This window comes from Macrotis lagotis, chromosome 5, assembly GCF_037893015.1.
Source record: "Macrotis lagotis isolate mMagLag1 chromosome 5, bilby.v1.9.chrom.fasta, whole genome shotgun sequence".
NCBI classification, from domain to species: domain Eukaryota; kingdom Metazoa; phylum Chordata; class Mammalia; order Peramelemorphia; family Peramelidae; genus Macrotis; species Macrotis lagotis.
In genome coordinates, this window is record NC_133662.1 from 28,060,442 (window position 1) to 28,085,836 (window position 25,395).

Below are 25,395 nucleotides of genomic sequence, written 5' to 3' on the forward strand. Positions count from 1 at the left end.
GCTTCAGGTCCAAGATGCAGCTATTAAAAGCATCATCCAAATGCCAGGAGGATAATTAATTTCAAAGGTCCACAAAGAGGCTGTTATAAAAGAATGCCATCTTGAGAAAAAATTCTGGGTTATATAAGCCATCATTCATGCATACCTGATTCTTCTCCCTTCATAGAGTTTTTCCTGATTTCCCTAAGCCTGAGGACTGCTTCTAGGAATTTCATCATAACTCTTGCTAACCCTCTAGATACATCTAAGCCATAAGCCTTGACTTGACTTAGCAACTTGACTTACTCAACTGCATCATAATTTTAACTACATCTTTTCCTTTTTTCCATTTTCATTGTAGAACTCTTTTCTTTATGCCTTATGCCTAGTTATTTGCTTCTAATTCAAATCCTTAAGGAAGCAGGTACAATACAGTTATTTATCATCTCCATGTTCTGCAAATGTGAACATTTTTTAAGATTAATCAATTAGCAATTTTAAAGTCCAAACTATGTGAGATACATTGTTAAGTTCTAGGAATCCAAAGTAAGGCAGAAGATAATATTTAAAATAGGAAGAAATTACTTATTTAATTATTTTATAGGAAAGAAATCTAAGGTACATCAAGAATAAGCATCTTACCCAAAGTTACAAATCAGTAGTTTGTTGAGTAGTAGAATTAAGAATCAAAGTCAGGTCTTTGGCTCTCAATAAAATGCTGCCCATGACATCAACCTATTTGACTGTCAAAGTTCAATCTGAATTCACTTTTTCTTGCTAACATAGAATGTGCCCTCTTAGTAGGCAACACATGGGATATTGAGACAGCTATTCTTGGTAATAACTCCAAAGTTCTTGAATATATGTGACCACATTTTCCACTGATAGAGAAGAAGAACTGTCTAGCATCTTGGGATAAAGCCCAAATAATCTTTTTCAACCTCACTGATAAATAAATTTAAATCAGTAAGTCAATAAGCATTTATTAAGTATTTTCCAATTTCTAGGTCCTCTGATAAGCACTGAGAATAAAAAAAAAGACAAAAGACAGTCTCTCTCTCTTTGAGGAACTCACAATCTAATGGAGAAAACAACAAGCAAACAGATATTCACCTAAAAAAACTACATAGAGGATAAGGATCATTAATGGAGGAAAGGCACTAGAATTAAGAGGAATTAGGAAAGACTTCCTGTAAAATGTAGTATTTTAGTTATAATTTATAGGAAGCCAAAGAAGTCAAGAGGTGGGGATAAGGAAAAAGAGAATTCAGACATGAAAGACTGACAGAAAATGGCCTGAGTCCAGAGATGGAGTGTCATAATTATGGAATAGCAAGGAAGCCAGTGTCATTGGATAGGAGAGCTTTTGATGGAATGCAAGGTATAAGAAGACTAGAAAGTTAAGGGGAAATAGTAGGCTGAGGGGTTTTGATTGATAGAGAATTTTATATTTGAACCTAGTGGTAATAGCATATAACTGGAATTTATTGAATTGGGGGGGGTAAGGTAGGAGTGGGTGAACATGATCAGATCTATGCTTCAGGAAAATCATTTGAGTAACTGAATTAGATAGAGTAGGGAGAGTTGAGGCAGGCAGACCTATCAGCAAAGTCCCACAGTAGGTCAGTCATCAGGTTATGAGGGCTTACATCAGGCTGCTAGCAGTGCCAGGGGAGAACAAGAATTATATTTGAGAGAGATTGCAAAAGTGAAATCAACAGAACTTGACAAAAGATTGGGAGAGAGAGTGAAAAGTTGAGGGTGACATGGGGGTTGCCAGCCTGGGTGACTGAGAGGATACCCCTACAATAATTTAGAAGGCTGTACAAGGGTTTTTTTTTAGGGTTTTTTGCAAGGCAATGGGGTTAAGTGGCTTGCCCAAGACCACACAGCTAGGTAATTATTAAGTGTCTGAGGCCAGATTTGAACTCAGGTACTCCTGATTCCAGGGCTGGTGCTCTATCCACTGTGCCACCTAGTGCCCCAATAATTTAGAAGCTTGAAAGAGAATTTGGTAGAAAGGCTATGAGTTCAGTTTTAGACAAAATGAATTTAAATCTTTAAGTCCTCTAATTCAAGATATTCAGTAGGAGATGTAAGACTAGATGTCAGCTAAGAGGTTAGAGTTGTATAAGTAAATTTAAGAATTATGAACATAGAGATGATAATTAAATCCATGGAAGCTGATAAAATTAAAAGTAAAGTAGTACAAAGGGTGAAGAGCAGACAATTCAGGACATAGCTCAGGACAATGAAAGTAAAAAAGAATCTATTAAAACCCTGGGAAGTATAATTTGGGAACTACTTGCAAGCAATATTCCTTTTTTTTTTTAACTCCCAAAGCTCTAAATTCATTACAAAAAAATCATCAAAATAGATGAAGGATTCATGATTTTGTTGGTAATAGATCGACACTTGTAGGAAATAGATCACATTCCAAGGACTTAATTAGCTGTTTGAAACATATAGAATTTAAATATAGAGGAATAAGAAAAGTAACAAGAACATTTACAAATTGTTTATTTCATTTAATCCACATTTTATAGATGAACATATTATGTCTCATTAAGGTTAAGCAATTTGATTATTATCTCACAGTTAAATATATGATTCAAGATTTGAACTCATGTTTTTCCAAGGTTCAATATTTTGTCTGTTGTACGACTGAGCTAAAGGACTTGCCTGGAATCACAAAACTACTAATTGTCTTTTTGACTATAAGTTCAACATTTAATTCACTACCTCATACCACAATAATTAGATGAAAATAGAAAAAAGAAGTCAAAATATTCTTGGAAGAAGGTATCAATAGGTTAAAGAACATTGAACTTGAATCCTGTTCCTGGGAAATACAGGATGGGTTATTTAATCTCTCTGGATCTTTGATTTGTCACTCTCAAAATAAGGTGGTTGACTAAATCAAATCTAATGTCTCTCCCAGCTCTAACTCAAATATGAGACAGAATAAAAGTCAGGAATTGTTCTATTAAATGGAGAGGTGAAGATAAGAAAGGTTAGAGTAAATGATAAATGTAATTGTGGAAAGGAGGTTCTTTATTATGTAACGGTTTAATTCTTGTTGTTTGCTATAATAGATAACCTTTCTTTGCAAACAATATTTCTTGATTTATTGGTAGATTCATATGTATGTTGTACAATGATAATTTCTGTTTGTGTAGCATCTGAGTTTCCTTCTTTCACATGTAGTTGCCTCATGTTCATCTGAACTCTGGTTTAGGACAATCTATAGGTCTGCATACACTAAAAATCTATAGTTTAATAGTTCTTATTGAAATGTTTCCTTTTGTTAGTCAAAGATATAATGATTTTTAAAGAAAAGTTTAATGAAATAGTTCAAAAATAAAAAAGAATTCGAGCAATTTCCCAGCATGGGGGAGCACCTTACCAGGAGGATCTTTAAATGTGAACTCACATGAAACTGATTCAATGATGATTGAGAATGATCTCTTAAAAATATGGTAAAGATCAGGATTTTTCTTGCATACTCTTATTCATTGCCCTGATGCTAGAGTTATGTGGAGAAGCTTTTAAATGCATGTTAGAAGTGGATTAAATTTAAATCTTCTCTAACAGGAATTTAAGATACTCTAGAAAAGGTACTCAGGCTACAAAGTTGATATCAGGTAAAAGACAGCTATTTATTTCCTCTAATGCAAAATAAATGCTTATGACATAAAAGACTCATAAGCATGCAAGTACAAATATATAAAACTCAAACAGGAATCCATCACATGTATTCTACTTTCCTGGCAGGTAAAGGTATTCTGTGGAATTGCTAAATGGATATTTAGTTTTCTTTTCTTCCTTTTGCTATCAATAAAATTCACAAAACTGGAGCTACTGCTAAGCCAGGATTTTCTTTTTAGTCTTTTTTTTCAGCTATAGCATACTTCTGATCATTTCTCTTAGTGATACAGCTTCTCTGAGAAACAGTGTAGTTACTCCAAAAGCAACATCTTCTGGGCATCTGGCATCAAATCAGGCACTCCTGACCTCCCTAACTCATGAGGTAGTAGCCACCAAGTCTGGAAACATCCATCTTTAAGGATTACAGTTCAGTCACCTGGGCTTAGAGAAAGAAACAAAAAAAAAAGCCATCTGGGTAATTGAAATCCAGGCTGTCTTGCTTTGGTAAGCACACAATGACATGTGTTGCCATGGATGTCAATGGTTCTTCCCTTTTATTGAAAGTTTGAGGGAAAGTTAGAAGAATTTTAAGTGATATGGAGGAGAATTTCAGAGGAGAGATAGATAGAAGGAAGAGGGAGGGAGGGAGGGAGAGAGAGAGAGAGAGAGAGAGAGAGAGGAGAAAGGAGGTTTTTCTCTCCTTTGATAGTGACTAAATTGATAGTTCTTTCAGGTTCAGTAAGCAATCATCTTTGACACAACTCTCCAGTGAAAGAACAACTGGGAGGCAGAACGCATGTCCATCCCCACACACCTAGAGCAAACATATTCAGTTCCAAAGGAGGTACTTCAATCCAGCACATCTGTAAGGTTCTTTTACCATTCCCACTATAGTAGCAATAGAATAACTGCCTTTATGCATCTGGGTCAAACTGCCTCTCAAACACAACACTATAGGTGGGAAGATTAGACACATCCAAAGAACATATGAGGAAGGGGCACATGTGTAGGCAGCATGTATGGAGAAGCAACTCATGACTTGGAAGCATCAGTTCTGTTGATGCCATTTGCTCATTTTGCTGCTCCCGTCTGGTCTTCTCCTTGTTGGTCTCCTGTTCCTTTAGTAGTTCCTTTGTTGCTGCTAAGTTTGACTCCATTGAATTTGGAGTAGTAACTTTTTTTTTTGTATTTCCAACTTCTGGTTTAAACTTGAGTCCTTCCTTAGCTAAGGTACTAAACTTTATCCAGCCAGGGTCAGCATGGAGTTCTTAATGTACACCAGACACCATGCTAAACCTTAGGGATACTAATAAAGGCAAAAAATAATCACTGCTCAATGCTCATTCTAATGAATGGTGAAGGCAGCATGTAAACAACTGAGTAGATAAAATTTAAATAGATGCCATTTAATAAAGAGCTAATCTCAGTCAGAAGGTGCTAGCAGTGAAGTGGAGATGGGGGGAGCAACCTGGAAAAAGATATAGAAGATGAGATTTGATTTAAGTCTTGAATAAAACCAGAGGAGGGGAGCGGGGTGACGGCGGCGGTGGCCGGAGCGGGGTCCGGGCAGGGGCCCCGGCACCCCCGCCCCGGGGAGACGCACAAGCTGGTGGTCGTGGGCGGCGGCGACGTGGGCAAGAGCGTCACTATCCAGTTCATCCAGTCCTACTTCGTGTCTGACTACGACCATCGAGGACTCCTACACCAAGCTGTGCCATGTGGACGGGATCCCGGCCTGGCTGGATATCCTGGACACCGCCGGGCAGGAGGAGTTTGGGGCCATGAGGGAGCAGTACACGAGGGCCATCAACGATCGGCAGAGCTTTAACGAGGTGGGCAAGCTGCATACTCAGATCCTCCGAGTCAAGGACAGAGACGATTTCCCCATCGTCCTCGTGGGCAACAAGGCCGACCTGGAGACCCAGAGACGGGCACCCCGCTCAGAGGCCGCAGCCTTCTGTAGCAGCCGCCACATAGCCTATTTCGAAGCATCGGCCAAACTCCGACTCAACGTGGACGAAGCCTTTGAACAGTTGGTTCGCGCCATCTGGAAGTACCAGGAACAAGAGCTGCCCCCCAGCCCCCCAACACCTCTCCAGAAGAAGACTGGGAGTGGGGTGCTCCTGTAACTCTTCTCCCCTGAGGCTAAGAGCAGCACCTCCAGACGGGACTCCACATTCCCCACTTACTGTGGGGGGCCTTTCCCCACATGGTGCCTGTTACCTCTCCTGTCCAATGACTATTGGGGGAGGGAGGAGGGCTGGGGAATCAACCCCCAATTCCCCTCCACACCCAGTTACATTACACTATCCACAAGACCCCTGCCTTGGGGTCCCCCGGGGCCTTCCTCACAGCCTGTTCCCTTCATCCCTCAAAATCACGACTGTATAGACCCCCCTCCCAATAAACAGCACTGCCGATACCAAAAAAAACAAAAACAAAAACAAAAAACCAGAGGAGGGAGATACCTTGGTAGTGCAGTGGAAGTCAGCAAGACTTGAGTTCAAATCGGGCTTCAAGCAATTGGCACTCACTGGGAAATGTGAACCTGGGCAAGTCATGTAACCCCAATTGCCTTGCAAAAAAGAAAAAAGTCAGGAAAGCTAAGAGGTGGAGGTCAAAAGGGAAAACATTCTAGATGTAGGAAATAGTAAAATCAAGGGCATGGAGACAAGAGACAGTGGGTTGAGTTTGAGGAAAGGCAAGTAGGCATGAGTAACTGCTTAGGTTAGGGTGTGAAGGGGACAAAGTGTAACGGAACCAAATTAAAGAAGTTTGGAAAGGTAAAAATCAAATTATAGGTTATAAATGACATTGCAAGTACTTATGTTTGATCTAGTGTTAAAAGGGAGCCACTGGAACTCATTGAGCACGGGAATGACTTGGTTAGTATTATATTAAAAAAATAACTTTGACAGTTAAGTGGAGGATGGATTGGAGGGAGGAGAGATGAGGTAAGGAGACTAATTAGAAGGTCAGAATAATAGTTCCACAAGAGGTAATGAGGATGTTAATTAATGGCTGTAACTGTATACATAGTGAGAAGGGAATTAACATAAATTCTCATTTACTATACTGTTTCTAACCCAGTAATGTTGTTTGTCCTTTGCACTTTTTTTCATATGCATATGCCTATGCATATTTTTAAATTACCAAGTTTCCTTCCAACCTCTCTTCCCACCCCCCCTCCCCTCAGGGGCAAACAGTCAGATTAAAATTGTACATATATATATGTATATCTTTTGATAAATATGTCTATAGATAGTCATTTTCAGTATGATGAATTAAGATTAAGGGAAAGAGATACATGACAGATAATTTTTACAAAGTGTTCACCAGAATCTGAAAGATTTTTGTTTTCATTTTGTTTTGTTTTTCTTCCTTTGGATGGGGATAACATTGTCCATAGCTGGTCTAATAGGGTGTCCTAACTCCTGAACTGCTGAGGGTAACTGCTTCCATCAAGGCTGGTCAACTCACAATGTTGTTAATACATACATTGTTCTCTTGGTTCTGCTCCCTTTGCTCAGCATTAGATCCTGTAAAACTCATTCCATGCTTCTCTAGAGTCTGGCCATTTATGGTTTCTTATAGAACAATAGTATTCCATAGTATTTGTGTACCATAACTTGTTTAGACATTCCCCAATTGATGGGCATCCCTTCAATTTCCAATTCCTTGCCAATACAAAAAGAGCTGTTATGTATATTTTGTAACATGTGGGACTTTTCCCATTTTTTTTATGTTTTCTCCTGGATATAGGCCTAGAATAGGAATTGTTGGGTCAAAGGGAGTGAACAGTTTTATTGTTCTTTGAGCATAGTTCCATATTGCTGTCTAGAATGGTTGGATCCATTCACAACTCTTTGAGTAATGCATCAATGTCCCAATCCTTCCACAATTTCTCCAACATTGATTATTTCCCCTTTTCTCACTTTAGCTAATCTAATAGGTGTGAGGTGATACCTCAGAGTTGTTTTAATGTGCAATTCTCTAATCAATAATGATTTGAGGGACCAACTAGGTGGTGCAGTGGATAGAGGACCGGCCCTGGAGTCAGGAAGACCTGAATGCAAATCCGACCTCAGACACTTAATAATTGCCTAGCTATGTGTCCTTGGGCAAGTCACTCAGCCCCATTGCCTTAAATAAATAAAATTAAAAAAATAATAATTTGGAATATTTTTTCATATGAATATATATAAACTTTAATTTATTCATTTGAAAAGTATTTATTCATATCCTTTAACACTCACCAATTCAGGAATGACTTGTAACCTTATAAATTTGATGGAATTCTCATGTAGTTTAGAAATGAGACCTTTATTAGAACTTTTAGTTGTGAAGATTGTTTCCCAGCTTTCTGCTTTTCTTTTAATTTTGGCAGCATTTTATTAGTGTAAAAATATTTAAAATTTAATATAGTCAAAATCATGCATTTTACAGTTTATAATGTACTCTGTCTCCTGTTTGGTGATAAATTTGTCCCCTTTCTATTGTTCTTATATAGATAGAATATTTCTTGGTCTATTAATTTATTTATGGTGTCGCCTTTATGTAAATCCTGTACCCATTTTGATCTTATTTTGGTATAGCATGTCAAATGTGGGTCTATGCCAAATTTTTGTCATACTATTTTCCAGTATTCCCAAACAATTTTTGTCAAAAAGTGAGCTCTTATCACAGAAGCTGATGTCTTTGTATTTGTGAAATAGTAGTTTGCTATAGTCATTTACTATGGTTTCTTTTGAACCTATCCTAAGCCACTGATCCATTATTCTATTTCTTAACCAGTACCAGGTAGTTTTGATGACTTCTACTTTATAGTATAGTTTTAGATATGGTAGAGCTAGACTAAGTTCTTTTACATTCCTTCATCAGTTCCCTTGCTATTCTTGATCTTTTGTTGCTCCAGATGAATTTTATTACTATTTTTTTCTAGCACAGCAAAATAGTTATTTGGTAGTTTGAGTGGTATGGCATTGAATAAGATATTTAAGTTGGGTGGAATTGTCATTTTTATTATATTAGCTAGACCTAACCATGAGTAATGACATATTCCCAATAATTTAGGTCCGACTTTATTTAGGTGAGAAGTGTTTTAGAATTGTGCTCACATAGTGTCTGGGTTTATTTTGGGAAGTAGATTCCTAAGTATTTAATGTTGTCTACAGTTACTTTAAATAGAATTTATCCTTCTATCTCTTGTTCTTGGGCTTTATTTGCTGATGATTTATGTGGGTTTGTCTTACTACTTTGCTGAATTTGTTAATTATTTCCTGATTTTTTTTAGATGATTTTCTTGGGTTTTCTAAGTGTACCATTATATCATCTGCAGAGAGAGAGAGAGAGAGAGAGAGAGAGAGAGAGAGAGAGAGAGAGAGAGAGAGAGAGAGAGAGCTTTGCTTCCTCATTGCCAATTGTGTTTCCTCTAATTTCTTTTTCTTTTCTTATTGCTAAAGCTAGCATTTCTAAAACTGTACTGAATAGTAATGGTGATAATGGGCATCTTTGCTTCTCCCCTGATTTTATTGGAAATACTCAGAGTTTATTCTCATTATACATAATATTTGTTGTTGATGGGTTTAGATATATACTATTTTAAGGAAAACTCCATTTATTCCTAAACTTTCTAGTTTTTTATATAGAATGGATGTTCTATATTATCAAAGGCTTTTTCATATGATTTAGTTTGGTATTTCTATTAATATGTTTAATTATGTTGAATGTTTTTTGAATATTGAACCATCCCTGCCTACCTGGTATAAGTTCTACCTGATCATGGTGTATTATCCTAGTCATAACTTGCTGTAGTCTCATTGCTAAAATTTTATTTAAGATTTTTGCATCAGTATTCATTAGGGAGATTGTCTATAATTTTCTTTGTCTGTTTTGGTTCTTCCTGATTTAGGTATTAGCACCATGTTGGTGTCATAAAAGGAATTTGACAGAATTACTTCTCCTATTTTTAAAGATAGTTTATGTAGAATAGGAATTAATTGTTCCTTAAATGTTTGGTAGAAGTGCTAGAATTGGTAGAATTCATTTGAAATCTATCTGCACCTGGAGACTTTTTCTTAGGGAGTTTATTGATGGGTTCTTGAATTTATTTTTCTGAAATTGGGGTATTTAAAGTATTTTATTTCCTCTTCTGTTAATCAGGGCAGTTTGTAATTTTTTTTGTAAATATTAATGCATTTCACTCAGGTTATATGATTTATGGGCAAACAGTTTGGCAAAGTAACTCTGAACCATCCCTTTAATTTCTTCCTCATTTGTTGTTAGTTCACCTTTTTTGTTTTTGATATTGGTAAATTGACTATCTTCTTTCCTTTTTATAATTAGATTAACCAAAGGTTTATCTATTTTATTGTCTTTTTCATAAAACCTATTCTTAGCTTTATTTATGAAATCAATAGTTTTCTTGCTTTCATTTTTATTTATCTCTCCCTTGATTTTCAGAATTTCTAATTTGGTATTTAATTGGGGATCTTTTGTGTTTTTTTTCCTAGCTTTTTTAGTTGCATACCCAGTTAATTCATTAATCTTCTCTTTCTCCATTATATCCATATAGGCATTTAGAGATATAAAGTTTCCCCTCAACACTGCCTTGGCTGCGTCCCATAAATTTTGGTATTCTGTCTCAGTATTATTTTCTTTGATATAATTATTGATTATTTCTATTATTTGCTGTTTGATCCACCCATTATTCAAGATTAAGTTATGAAGTTTCTAATTAGTTTTTGATTTATCTTTCTATGACCCTTTAATACATGTAATTTTTATTGCATCGTGGTCTGAGAAATGTATATTTATTATTTCTGGCTTTCTGTACTTGATTATAAGGTTTTTGTGTCCTAGTACATGGTCAATTTTGGTATAGGTATTGTGTACTGCTGAGAAAAAAGGTATATTCTTTTTTATCCCCATTAAATATTCTCCAGAGGTCTATCATATCTCAATTTTGTAAGATTTAATTCACCTTCTTAAGATTCCTTCTTGTTTATTTTGTGGTGAGATTTATCTACTTCTGAAAAAGGACAGTTGAGGTCCCCCATTATTAAAGTTTTGTTGTCTACGTCTCCTTATAATTCACTCCATTTTTCCTCTAGGATTTTGGATGCTATATCACTAGGCACATACATGTTTATTAATGATATAGCTTCATTACCAATGGGGACTTTTAGTAAGATGTGGTTTCCTTCTTTATCCCTTTTAATGAGATTGATTTTTGCTTTTATTTTTTCCAACATCAGGAATACTACCCTTATTTTTTTTTACTTCAGTTGAGGCTTTATATTTGGCTCCATGATTTTACCTTTACCTAGTGTGTATCTCTCTGATTCAAATGTGTTTCTTGTAAACAACATATTGTACGATTCTGGTTTTTAATCTATTCTGCTACTGGCTTCTGTTTCATGGGATAGTTCATCCCATTCATATTTTTCAGTTAAGATTACTAATTCTGTATTTCTCTCTGTGCTATCTTTCTCCATTTATATTTTCCTCTTTCTTTTCCTTTTTCCTCCTCACCAAATTTTCTTCCCTTTCCCCTTTAACTTTTCTTTTAACATTTAACTTTAGTTTATTTTTATTGATACCTTTGATTTCCCTTTTATCTGTCCCTTCTTCCCTTATTTTTCCCTTCTCTTGTCCCCACCTTCTCTGTAGATTAGAATAGATCTTTAAACCCAAGTGGGAATCTATCTTTTTCTCTCTCTATGCCAAATCTATTGAATAGAATGTACATAGTGTTCATACTCTCCTTTCTTTCCCTCTGAAATTATACATTTCTGTTATTTATCACTCAAGTACTATTAATCAATTATCATCAATCACAGTTTGATTATTTGATTGCTTGATGAGCTCAAATTATTATCAAAGTATCATCACAGATAGATTTCTTGATAAGCAGCTTTGTCTCAGATTACATAAAATTATAATTTTAATCATTATTTACCTTACTCTCTGTTCATGTACCCTTTAAGGACACACAATCCTCCTCATGAGCCAAATAGCATCCAAAGCCAAATCATTTTTTGAACTATCTATATTCATCCCCTCAGGCCTATTCCCTCTCACATTTTACTCCACTCACCTCCCCATCCAGGATACTTAACCCTTTGTTAAGTGAAGCAAGAATTAAGTCAAACTGACTTAATTAACTACAATAATCATAGTACTGGGAGAATCTGAAGGTTTCACTTGAGAGCTTTACAAATGATTCTAAATTATGGGAGTGACCTGTCTCAGGACCTCCCAGTTTATGATGCCCTCATCAGAGAAAGTGCCAAGCTTTGTCAGCACAGCATAATTATAGTGGGTCAAAAGATAATGAGAAACAAATTTAGAGTTAACACTTCCTGCTTTTCATGAGGGTTTTTTGTCTCAAACATTGTGATGTAATCATGGACCTTTTCAATGTAGAGACAAGACCCAAATATACCCATATCCTTTAAGTCCAATATCTTCAACTGTATTCAACCTTTTAATTTTTATAAGAGAATTAAAGTTCTCAAGAATTAGAAGTGTTATATCTTCCCCTTTAGGTTTGAATAGAATTTGATGCTCTTGATCAACATTTGCTATGTTTTGTTTTTTCCACCCCCTTTTTATTTACCTTTTTATGCAACTCTTGATTTGTGATTTTGGTGATTGAATTCTCTGTTCAGTTCTGGTATTTATGTTGGGAAATTCTGGAAGTCCTCTCTTTCATTGAACACCCATCTTTTCCTCTGACAGTATATGTTGAATTTTGCAGGGCAGTAAATTCTAGGTTGTAATGCTAGGTCCTTTGCCCTCCAATACACTGGTATTCCAGGTCTTCCAGTCCTTCAAGGTTTAGGCTGTCAGGTCCTGCGTGAGTTTAATTGTGTTCCTTTTGTATTTAAATTGTTTTCTTTTTGCTACTTTCAATATTCTCTTCTTTATTGGAGAGTTCTGGATTTTGGCTATAACAGCCCTTGGAGTTTTTATCTTGGGGTCTTTTTCTGGAAGAGTTCTGTGTATTCTTTCAATGGTTATATTGTCTTCTTGAAGATTTGAACAATTTTCCCTAATAATTTCCTGCTTGATATTTTCCAGATTCTCTTTTGAGTTAGGTTTTCTAGTAGTCTGATGATTCATAGATTATCTCTCCTGGTTCTATCTGAGTCTATCTGGAGTCTGATCCCTGTCTTACCATTGGCCAAGATGTAGCCTATGCAGTCCAGGCCTTGCTGTTGCACAGATTTGTTTCCTCCTTTATGTTCAGGTTCTGACTTAGCAGTGGTTTGCTCCCAACCTAATTTTGTCTTTTGCCCCGATGTTCCCAGGGTTCAGATTTTGTTTGGGGTTGGTTTGCTATCTAGTTGATGAGAACTCTGCTATGGTCAAGCTGTCAGGACCTGGACTGCACTGTGGTTAAAAACCTCCTACTGGCTTTCCTGCTCTCCTGCCTCCTGGGCTTTATTTCCCCTTTTCTGCCAAAGAGACAGATCTTCAGTGAAGATCTTCTATGATGTCTACCATTGAAAACTTCTTTGAATTTTCTATTTTGCTTGATGGGATCTGTAGCTTGAATGTCAGTGCAGAGGCTTCATTTATCTTTTGTAGGGAAAAACTCTGGGAGCATTTTAGCTTCACACTGACATCTTGGTTCTGCCCCAGATGTCATTTGTCCTTCACTCTTGAAGAAGTCCATGACATCAGGGAGCTGATGCTATGACAGGCATATGCATGAATTTGAAGGAGGGAATGCTGTGCTCAGTCACCAGTCTCACTTTCTCCTCCAGAGCCATCTAAGTCCAGTGACCAGATGTGAAACAAGAAAATTGGAAATGACCCTGGATGTGAGGTGATCAGGGTTAAGTGACTTGCCCAAGGTCAACCAGTCAGTAAGTATTTGAGCTGGATTGAAACTTCCATTCTCCTGACTCCAAGGTCAGTACTCTATCCACTGCACCACCAAACTGCCCAACCCAGTGATACTGAACAGAAGAAAAAGAATAGGCTTTACTATTTCTCTTTCATCTTAAAGTTGAAAGTATTATATTCAACAATTTTAGAATTTTAGGAATGCATTTCCTTCCTAGAAGCAGTGCAGTGGAGCACTGGGTTTTGAGTCAAGAACATCTGAGTTCAGTTTTAGCCTCATACACTTACTGATTTGTGACTCTCATTAAGTCACACACATCTGACTAAATGGTATAGCTTCCTCACAGAGTTGTGAGGATAAAATGGGATAATAATCGTAAAGTACTTGGTAAAGTACCTAGCACATATCACACAACACACACACACACACACACACACACACACACACACACTAAATGACTGCTTCCTTCCTCCCTTCATTATTTCATATACTTAGTATTACAGTAAGTAAAAACCGATAGCTGCTTCCTCTCCAAAAGAAATAAGTGGGGCAGTTAAATGAGGCAACTAGGGTTGCAGTGGATAGATCACCAACCCTGGAATCAGGACAATCTGAGTTCAAATCTGGACTCATACACTTAATAATCACCTAGCTGTGTGACTTTGGCAAGCCACTTAACCATATTGCCTTGCAAAAACAATAAAAAATAGGGAGATCTGTAATTTCTCAATTTTCATTCTAGGAAGATTTTTTTTTAATAGTGGAAAATTTTACTATTGGTGTCATGTTATTTTGGACCACAAAATAGCCAACCAGCTAAATAAGGACCATGGGTTCCATGTGCATTCTGGTTTTTGAACCTGATTTCCCCTTACTTATGAGTGGCATTTCTATTCTAAGTAACTTAGTCATTGTTGTTTACACTCATTTCTCTTATAGGAATCCTTATACCTCCAAATATACTTCAGGGGGAGAGGTGATCCACCAAAGAAAATTCCATGAGAGTTATGAAGACTGCAGGACTTTGGTTTTTCCTTAGCTCAAGTTTCTTAGGATTTTCCATGAAAATGAGAGGGAGAAGGAAAGAACACAATACAGACTCAACCTGTTCACCTTGACCCTCATTTCAAATTTTGTCTTTATCATGTATATAAAGCCTTCTAGAATGCCAGTAATAAGGACACTAAAACCTTGTAAAAAGCCTAAAATCCTCTCCTGAACTATCAAAGGAAGATAACATTATGTTCAATAATGTTCTAAAATTAAGTGCATTTTATTTTTTTTTCTCTGGAAATTTATTGGAATTCTTTGAACAAAATAGTAATTTCAACAGATGAAGTGATATGGAGAAAATCAGCCAATAAGTCCAGATAGACCAAAGCTGATACTAAGAGGAGTGTGACTGAGTTTTTGATGGAGTTAGAATTGCCTCAAGATTCAACACACATCTATTACATTACTACTGTTTGCAAAGTGCTTAGCTATGTGATAGAGATACAAAGATATAGTCTTAAAGAGATGTGATCTAATATGGGGAAAAGGTGAACACTATGATAAAATGGAAAATTAATAAGTGCAAAGGAGTAATTAAAGCCAAAATCTTGGAAATTTGAGGGGAGAAAAATAGAGGGTGTGGGGAGTAGGGAGGACATCATCAAATAAGGGTTGGACCTTGGTGGAGTTAAAATGTTACATTTAGTAGGTATCATTAAGGAGGAGGAAGAGAGGGATTTAAATAGCAGAGACAGGATATATGATCTACTGCTATCATGGAGGACTGATAGCAAAGGCACAGACATGGAGGTGGTGGGTTGAAAAATGACAGCCTGATTTGGATGGAACATTGAAAAAATAGAAATAAAATGACAGAGTGAGGTGAGTATTTTGGATTTAGTTTGTGGGACGCCTCAAATACCAGGTGGCTTGAAACTACTGAAGGTTTTGAGGTAGAAGAGAACATGATCATGTTGTTATTTTAAGGTTACTTTGAAGTTTTAATGGTGCAGTGAATAGAGTGCTGAGCCTTCAAGTATTCTTGAGTTCAATCCCAGCCTCAGATACTTACTAACTTTGTGATACTAGAATAGTCACTTAACCCTGCTTGTCTCAATTTCCTTATCTGCAAAATGAGTTGGAGAAGGAAATGGCAAATCACTCTAGGATCTCTGCCAAGAAAACCCTAAATGGCATCATGAAGAGTCAAACACAACTAAAAAATAACTGAACTGACAGAAAAGCTTACTCTGGAAGTGGGTGAATGATGTATTGGAGAAGAAATCAGACACTATTATGTCTTTCATTTAACCTTAAGAGGTTATTGTTGTAAGTCTAGTTCAGTGGTGTCAAAATCATATAGAACAGAAGTCACTAAATCATAACCAAGAATCCCTAAATGCTGATTTAGAAGATCACATTTTCACATTAACTAAATTCTATTCTATTTTCATGTATCTTGTTAAAATGATTTACGGTTATATTTTAATCTGTTTTGGGCTGCACTCAGGAGTGTTGTAAGCCTTCAGTTGGCATATTTGATACCCCCTGATCAAGATGAACATATGTAAGTGCTCAAACAGAGAGTGATGAAAGTCTGATTCTCAGTGGAGAGTAGTAAAAAATGGGATTGATCTTGAGTAGCTATATGAAACTGGCCATAACAGTTGATTACATCCCTTGTCCTCTTTAACTACAACATTCTTTGAGCATTTTAACATGGCAGTAGAATATAGAATGCTAAAAAATGATTTCAAATAAGTGAAAATGAAGGAAGATTTCAAGTCAATAGAGAGTGCTGAGGCACATAATGATAATAGAAAGAAAGAATCAAGGTAATGCATGAGTGAAAAAGAAAATAGATGTCACCTAAAGGATCTAATGAAAGGAAATATATTACTGTAAAATAAGTTAGATTGGTAATATCGCAAAAGGGAGAGATAACAAATGGACAGACTACACATTTCTTTATTTTTTCAATGTCAATAAATATAAAGAATTCTCCCTAAATTCTTAGGAATAATTTTTTGAAAGGTCACAATGGCAAAGCTTGTTATGAGTTGTAATGTGCATCATTAGGAGGGACACTAACATTGTTGAGATCAGTGATTAATTTGAGTTTTTAGTATGTACAAAGAAATTATATTTCTGATTTTGTGGCATCCTACAATCAGCAGCCATTTAACATTTTAGAGAACAGTGATATATCTTTCCAGTCTTGAGAAGCTTGGGAATCATGAAAAGAATGTATAATTTCCTGAAAATGATTCAGAGTGATCTTCTCCAGGTCCTACTCAATCCTGAAGCTCATGCTGAGGTGGAAAATTGGAAAATGGGACGAAGTAAAGATATTTACTTGGATATCATATTAGAGAAGTTTAAGGAATGAATAATAATTATCACAATGAGAAGGTTGAATGAACTCAGAAGGTAGCCCAATCAGCAAACATTTGATTTTCTTGTCAAGGGTGAATATAGGGCATTCAAGGTTAGCAATGTGATAGAATCAATGGTAATTTGTAAATTCTTACAAAAGATGATGGAAGACTATAGACAAACTGTCTCGTGAACAATGAAAAAGAACTGTGAGGAAAATGAGCTAACAGAAAGGTTGGCTTAAGACTCAATTTAGCCAGTTCAGAATGAAAGCATCTATATATAAAAAACAGAATCATAAAATTTCAACAGGAAGGGACCTCAGGGATTATTCAATCAAACTGTCTCATTTTCATAAATGGGTAGACTGAGGCTCAGGGAGATTAAGTTGATTGGCTGATTCTTGTCCTTGTTATTGAAGAAGACCAAAATGACATCACTATGTTAGAGATGAATTAGAGTGTGTCTGACTCTGGCTATTGAGACTAATAGTAGCCTGTAGTGGAATGCTCCACTACAGGATGGGCACAAACAATCCTTGTGAATACTTGGGTGGTCACTCTAAACTTATTCATATCATATTTCCTTTGAGCTGCTTCTCTTCTGCCTTGCTCATAGAACACAGTAACCTCTTTGATAGTGGGCAGTCCTATGCCTGTGTTTGCCAAGCTGCACAGTCAATTCTAAACTTCTTTTTTTTAAAAAAAGATTTTATTTGAGGTTTGAGTTATACAATTTTTCTCCCAATCTTACTTCTCTCCCCCCACCACTGACCCCCACGGAAAGCAATCTGTCAGTCTATTTATTTTGTTTCCATTTTGTTTCCATTGATCCAAACTGAGTGTGGAGAGAAATCACATCCTTTAGGAAGAAACAAAAAGTATAATAAATAACAAGATCAGACAATAAGATATCTGTTTTTTTTAAATTAAAGGGAAAAGGGCGGCTAGGTGGTGTAGTGGATAAAGCACCGGCCTTGGAGTCAGGAGTACCTGGGTTCAAATCTGGTCTCAGACACTTAATAATTACCTAGCTGTGTGGCCTTGGGCAAGCCACTTAACCCCATTTGCCTTGCAAAAAACCTAAAAAAAAATAAAGGGAATAGTCCCTGAAATTTGTTCAAACTCCATGGCTCTTTATCTGGATACAGATGGTATTCTCCATTGCAGACAGCCCAAAATTGTCCCTGGTTGTTGTGCTGATGGAAGGAGCAAATCCATCAAGGTTGAACATCACCCTCATGCTGTTGATAGAGTGTACAGTGTTTTTTGGGTTCTGCTCATCTTACTCAGCCTCAGTTCATGCAAATCCATCCAGGCTTCCCTGAATTCCTGTCCCTCCTGGTTTCTAATATTACAATAGTGTTCCATAACATACATATACCACAGTTTGCTAAGCCATTCTCCAATTGAAGGACATTTACTTGATCTCCAATTCTTTGACACCACAAACAGAGCTGCTATGAATATTTTTGTACAAGTGATGTTTTTACCCTTTTTCATCATCTCTTCAGGGTATAGACCCAGTAGTGGTATTGCTGGATCAAAGGGTATGCACATTTTTTGTTGTCCTTTTGACGTAGTTCCAAATTGCTCTCCAGAAGGGTTGGATGAGTTCACAGCTCCACCAAAAGTGTAATAGTGTCCCAGATTTCCCACAACCCTTCCAACAATGAACATTCTCCTTCCTGGTAATATTGGCCAATCTGAGAGGTGTGAGGTGGTACCTCAGAGAAGCTTTGATTTGCATTTCTCTAATAATTAATGATTTAGAGCAATTTTTTATATGACTATGGATTGCTTTGATCTCCTTATCTGTAAATTGCCTTTGCATATCCTTTGACCATTTGTCAATTGGGGAATGGCTTTTTTTTTAAATATGACTCAGTTCTCTATATATTTTGGAAATGAGTCTTTTGTCAGAATCATTAATTATAAAGATTGTTTCCCAATTTACTAAATTCTTTTGATCTTCGTTACAATGGTTTTATCTGTGCAAAAGCTTTTTAATTTAATGTAATTGAAATCATCTAGATTGTTTTTGGTGATGTTCTCCATCTCTTCCTTAGTCATAAACTGCTCCCCTTTCCATAGATCTGACAGGTAAACTAGTCCTTCAACTTCTAATTTGTTTATACTATTGTTTTTTAGGTCTAAATCCTGTAACCATTTGGATCTTATCTTGGTATAGGGTATTAGGTGTTGATCTAAACCAAGTTTCTTCCATACTAACTTCCAATTTTCCCAGCAGTTTTTATCAAAGAGAGAGTTTTTATCTCAATAACTGAACTCTTTGGGTTTATCAAATGGCAGACTACTATAATTGTCTCCTGCATTTGCACCTAGTCTATTCCCTGGTCCACCACTCTATTTCTTAGCCAATACCAAACAGTTCTGATAACTGATGCTTTACAATATAATTTTATAACAGGTAGGGCTAAATACCCTTCTTTTGACTTTTTTTTCATTAAATTCCCGGAAATTCTTGATTTTTTATTTCGCCATATGTATTTACTTGCAACTTTTTCTAATTCATTAAAGTAATTTTTTGGGATTGATTGGCAGGGCACTAGACAGGTAGTTTAGTTTTGGTAGAATTGTCATTTTTATTATATTAGCTCTACCTATCCATGAGCAGTTGATATTTGCCCAGTTATTTCAATCTCATTTAATTTGTGTGAGAAGTGTTTTATAATTGTTTTCAAAGAGTTTCTGAGTCTGTCTTGGCAAATAGACTTCCAGGTATTTTATATTGTCTGAGGTTACTTTGAATGGGATTTCTCTTTCTAGCTCTTCCTGCTATATCTTGCTAGACATATGTAGAAAAGTTGAGGATTTATGAGGGTTTATTTTATAACCTGCAACTGTGCTAAAATTACTAATTGTTTACAGTAGTTTTTTTGGACGATTTCTTGGGATTCTCTGGGTAGACCATCATGCTATCTGCAAAGAGTGAGAATTTTATCTCTTCCTTCCCAATTCTAATTCCTTCAATTTCTTTTTCTTTTCTAAATTCTGAAGCTAATATTTCTAATATGATATTGAATAGTAGTGGTGATACTGGTGGTGATCACCCCTGATCTTACTGGGAATGCTGCTAGCCTCTCCCCATTGAATATAATTCTTGTTGATGGTTTCAGATAGATACTGTTAATTATTCTAAGGAACAGTCCATTTATTCTTACACTCTCTAGTGTTTTAAGTAGGAATGGATGCTGTATTTTGTCAAAAGCTTTTTCAGAATCTATTGATATGATCATATGATTTCTGATAGGTTTGTTGTTGATATAATTGATTATACTAACAGTTTTCCTAATATTGAACCAACCCTGCATTCCTGGGATAAATCCTACTTGATCATAATGTATTATCCCAGTTATAACTTGTAATCATTTTGCTGAGATTTTATTTAAGATTTTTGCATCTATATTCATTAGGGAGATAGTTCTATAATTCTGTTTCTCTGTTTTAATTCTTCCTGGTTTAGGTATTAGCACCATTTCAGTTTCATAGAAAGAGTTAGGCAGAGTTCCACCTTTCCCTATTTTTCCAAAGAGTTTATATAGAATTGGAACCAATTGTTCCTTAAATGTTTGGTAGAATTCACTTGTGAATCCATCAGGCTCTGGAGAATTTTTCTTAGGGAGTTCAGTGATGGATTGTTGGATTTCTTTTTCTGAGATAGGATTGTTTAGGTATTTAATCTCCTCTTCATTTAACCTGGGCAACTTATATTTTTGTAAATATTCATCTATTTCATTTAGATTATCAAATTTGTTGGCAAAGAGTTAGACAAAATAATTTCAAATTATTAGTTTAATTTCCTCCTCATTGGTGGTGAGTTCACCTTTTTCATTTATGATACTAGCAATTTGTTTTTCTTCTTTCTTCTTTTTAATCAAATTGACCAGAGGTTTATCAATTTTATTGGTTTTTTAATAAAACCAATTTTTGGTTTTATTTATTAATTCAATAGCTTTTTGCTTTCAATTTTTAATAATTTCTCCTTTAATTTTTAGAATTTTTAATTTGGTATTTAATTGGGGACTTTTAATTCTTTCTCTAATTTTTTTAGTTTCCTGTTTAGTTCATTTATTTCTTCTTCCTCTAATTTATTCATGTAAGCATTTAAAGATATAATATGTCCCCTGAGAGCTGCCTTGTGTGTATTCTATAGGTTTTGGTATGTTATATCATTATTGTCATTATCTAGGATAAAATGGTTAATTCTTTCTATAATTTGTTTTTTTGGTCCACTCATTCTTTAAAATGAGGTTATTCAGTTTCCAATTGGTTCTGGGTCTGTATCTCCTTGGCTCAATATTGCATATGCCTTTTATTGCATTGTGATCTGAGAAAGATGTATTCACTCTTTCTTCCTTTCTGCAGTTACCATAGGTATTTTGTATCTCTTAGTGTAATGAGATTTACCCTATTCAATCCCCTCCCTCCTCCCATCTGCTTCCTGTCCCCCTTTTTAAGGGGGTAGTATTTTTTAGATCATTCTATCTGAGTCATAGAAAATTCTGAGTATCCATCATTTCTAGCTAAGTTCATTCTAATAGAGTTAAAATTCTTGAGAGTTATTAGAGTCTTTCTTCCAAGTGGGATTAAAGCCAGTTTATTTTCTCTTGGGCTTCTTTTTCCAAATTTTCCAGTTGATTTTTAAACTCCTTCCTTATTTCTTCAAGGAAGTCTTTCTGTGCTGGAGACCAGATCATATTCTCCTCAGAGGTTCTAGGTCTCTCTGAGTTAGGGTCTTTTCCTTCCAAGAATTTTTCTATGGATCTACCTTTCCTCTGACCCTTCTTCATTTTGCTAAGACCTTGAGTTGGGGAGGGGCTGGTTCACAGGAGTTTGGGATCCCTAGATGCTTTACTCACCGAATGCAATTTCTCTGGCTGGCTAGTAGGAGGTGCTGGTTGCCTTCTATGGAGTGTCTGTCACCTGGATTGAGGCCTTCTCCCTTAGCTTGAAGGGAGTGATTGAAGTCATTGAATCCTTTTGCCTTAATCAATGATGGGCTTTTCCCTGGGGTGAGGTCATTGCTCTCCCTATTGTCAGCTGGGCTGGTTCTTCTGCTCACACACCTATGCCTGAGGCAGAAGTAGTCTGCAATTGTTTGTTCTGGGAAGTGTCCCCAGCTGCAATGGAGGCATGAACTCAGAGTTCTTCAGAGCAGAGGAGCCCAGGGATGGTGTTCACAGCTCTCCTGCACCGGAACTCTGCCCCCAGCCCTGTCAGCAAGCTCCAGAGGGTCAGTGCCAACAGCAGTGCCTCTGCTCCCTAGTTGACTCAATTCCCCCGAGGTCTAGCCCCACCAAGACCACCACTGATGCAGCAGGTCTGGCTCTTGGGTCCTCAGACTCCCGGGCTGAATGGCTCCAATTCAGCTGCTAATCTGGCTGATCTGGGACTGATCTACCCTCTGCACCCAGACTCACCTGTCTGAATTTGTCCAATGCTGCTGCAGGAGACAAATCCTGGGGTAGATGTTCTTTCTCCTGGCTTTTCTTTCTGGGTTTTGTGGGTCAGATTTCTGTTAAGAGGTTTGTTTCATATGATAGATGGGGAAAGATTAGGAGACTTTAGAACTGTGCATGTCTTCTTTCTGCCATCTTGGCAGGAAGGAATTCTAAAATTCTTAAGAGAGACCTTCAGTACATCCAAGAATTGCTTCTTCTGATACACTGTGAGCACTTATCCCATGTGAATTCTCCATAAAATAGCCTTTTAGGAAGCATTAAGTCTGGCATTCCAAAAAATGGTCAATCCATCATAGTTGCTCTCTCTGTAGTAATGTCTAATACTTGACAATTTAATTTGAGAAAGGCCCTCAGGGTCTGCTAACTTATCCTGCCTGGTGACCTACAGATTTAAGTAAATTTGCCATGATCAAATAGGTAATAAGTATTAGAGCTGAGATTTAAATCTAAATCTTCTAAGTCTAGAGCTAGAGCTTTTTCAATTGCATGAACCAAATAAAATATGTTAAATGCTTAGAAATTATGCAAATTATCAATATAGAAATTGATTGATAAGAAAATCATTGATTAAGTATTTACCATATAGTTAAGCACTATGCTAGGTGCTTAGTACAGAAAGATAAAAATCCTGGTTCTTGAGCTCATGTTCTGTATTCTCTCTATGAATGTATATTGAGATGTATCATGTCACATGTTAGCCTGTGTGTCTGTGTGTGTGTATGTGTGTGTGGCTACAGAAGAGAGTTCAGACAACCTGGGGTAACTGACAGCATGAAGAAGGTGAGGGTGATCAATAATATATTTCAGAAAGGTCAAGAATGATGAGGACTGAGAAAAGGTCATAAGATTTAACAAAATTGAGATCACTGTTGCCTTGAAGAAAACAGGGAGTGATGAAAATTGAGAAAATTGAGTTGAATGGGTAGGAGAGAGGTAAGATATACATTTCAACAAGTGAAAGTGCTTTTTTTCCCCTTTAAGGATAAGAGAAGATCTGGGTATATTTCGAGACAATTGATAAGAGAGTTTGACAATTTGGGAGAAACAAGGAATCCTTGAGAGGTCAAATTCCTGGAGGAGATTGTAAGGTAGAAGATCAAATGTACAAGAACAGGGGCTGGTAATGGCAAGAATAGACACTTCACTCTCAGAACCCTGAGCTAAAGAGGAGGGTATGAATTTTGAAAGGTAGTATTTTTGGAATGTGGAGTCATGGAAGACAGAGAGGGAACTTGTAAGAAGTATGGATTCAACTTTTTCTTTTAGATAGGAGGTAAGTGCCTCTGGTGAGGAAAGGAGATCAGGTGATATTAATGGCTTCTTAAGAGAAAATTCAAATCAACTGCTGTGGATGAGGAGTGTCAATCAAAACTAGAGAATTAGGTGTGCAACAACAAGAGCCCAGTTAAGATTTGATAACAAGTCTGAAGAGGTCCCATTCAGCTCATTGATCTTCTCCAGCAGCATTTTGCAGCTCCTGAATCAAGGATGTGGATAAACACTCTCAGGGGGAAGCTCAAGATAGCCAAAGAAAAAGCAGAGGTGAGTATGAAGGAATGACCCTCTTTAACATGGCAGATTCACACTGCCAGACCTTACAAACCTGAGGCAAGAAAGTCTCTAACTACCAGGGACCAAGGCTACCTGAGTTGATTTATCTTAAAAATTAGGTAAAGATAATTTTATATTGTAGAAGCAAGCTCGTTTTCTCTACCATTATGAACTAACTCTGGCACAATATTTAGATATTTTTCTTTTTATTTATTGTTTTGTTTTCCTTTATTTTTAAATACCTTCACATGTAAAAGAACTTTTAATATTCATTTTTAAAACTCTTATTTCCAAATTTTCTCCCTATCTCCTTCCCCCACCTTTCCCTCATTGAAAAAGTATGTAATTTGATATAGGTTATAAATGTGTGGTCATGCAAAACATTTCCATAATAGTCATGTTGTGAAAGAAAACATGGGAACCTCCCCCTAAAAATAAACTTCAATGTTTCAATTAGTATTCAGATATCATCAGCTCTTTTTCTGGGGAAAGATAGTATTCTTTATCCTAAATCCTGCAGAGACATATTTGTTCATGCTGACATTGTCTTTCAATCTGACATGATACCTGGTTCTTCACCATTTTGATTTTGATTCCCTTAGCATTGTGTTAACTTTTGGACTGATTTTGGATATCACTAGTTAATGTATCCCATTGTTACAAATTGATGGAATGTTGAGCTGCATAGAATCTTTAATATTACTTCAAGAGATATTTGCGTTTAATTGTAGTAGTAAGCATGGTATGCCATGGATTGAAAAGAAAGTGTAGTGCAGTATTGGTGTTGGAATGTTTTTCCAGTGGTATTTACTGTAAAGTTATGTTGTAGACATACATGGGCATTGCTATTTTAATTCAATTCATTCATGAAGTACTTATTGTGTGCACAGCATTGGGTTAGATTAGATATGGAGGAAGGTACAAAATTTTTATAAAAATGAAACTTATGAAATTTACAGCCTAGTCTAGTCTTATATAATTTTATAGTCTTATAGTGCAGTAGAAGTTTATGTCAAATATGTAAATAATTATGAAATAAGTGAATACTTGGATATCTAGGACTTTGAGTGTTAGGCAAAGGGGACTGATCTTTACTCAATATGTAGTAGGGAGATACTTTGCTTTCCAGCAAAGAAAGGCCATAGTCAGATCTATATGTGTGAGAGGGTAAAGTCTGGAAGGGATTTTAAGATGACTTAGAGGGGGAGGAAAGTGGAAGCTAGAAGACTTTTATTCACCATACATAAGGAATAACTGAAAGCTTTTCAGCAAGGGAAGGCCATGTTCAGATCAATGTGTAAAGAAGATAAATTTGGCATGTTTTTTTTTTTTTTTGTTAAAGGTTACTTAGAGGGGGAAGAGAATGAAAGCTAGAATATCTATTAGGAGATTATTGCAGGTTACCCTATGGTTTATAATTAGGACTTGTACTAGAATGATACCAATGGGAATAGAGGAGAGAGGACAGATGTGAGGGACTGCAGAGATGGAATCAGAAGGATTTTTT

General features: G+C 36.3%; 1 pseudogene; it reads left to right on the top strand.

Annotated features, from left to right (window-relative positions):
- The first annotated feature begins 1,287 nt into the window (after positions 1 to 1,287).
- On the top strand, positions 1,288 to 5,756 carry LOC141489229 (ras-related protein R-Ras pseudogene; annotated as a pseudogene).
- The last annotated feature ends 19,639 nt before the right edge of the window (positions 5,757 to 25,395 follow it).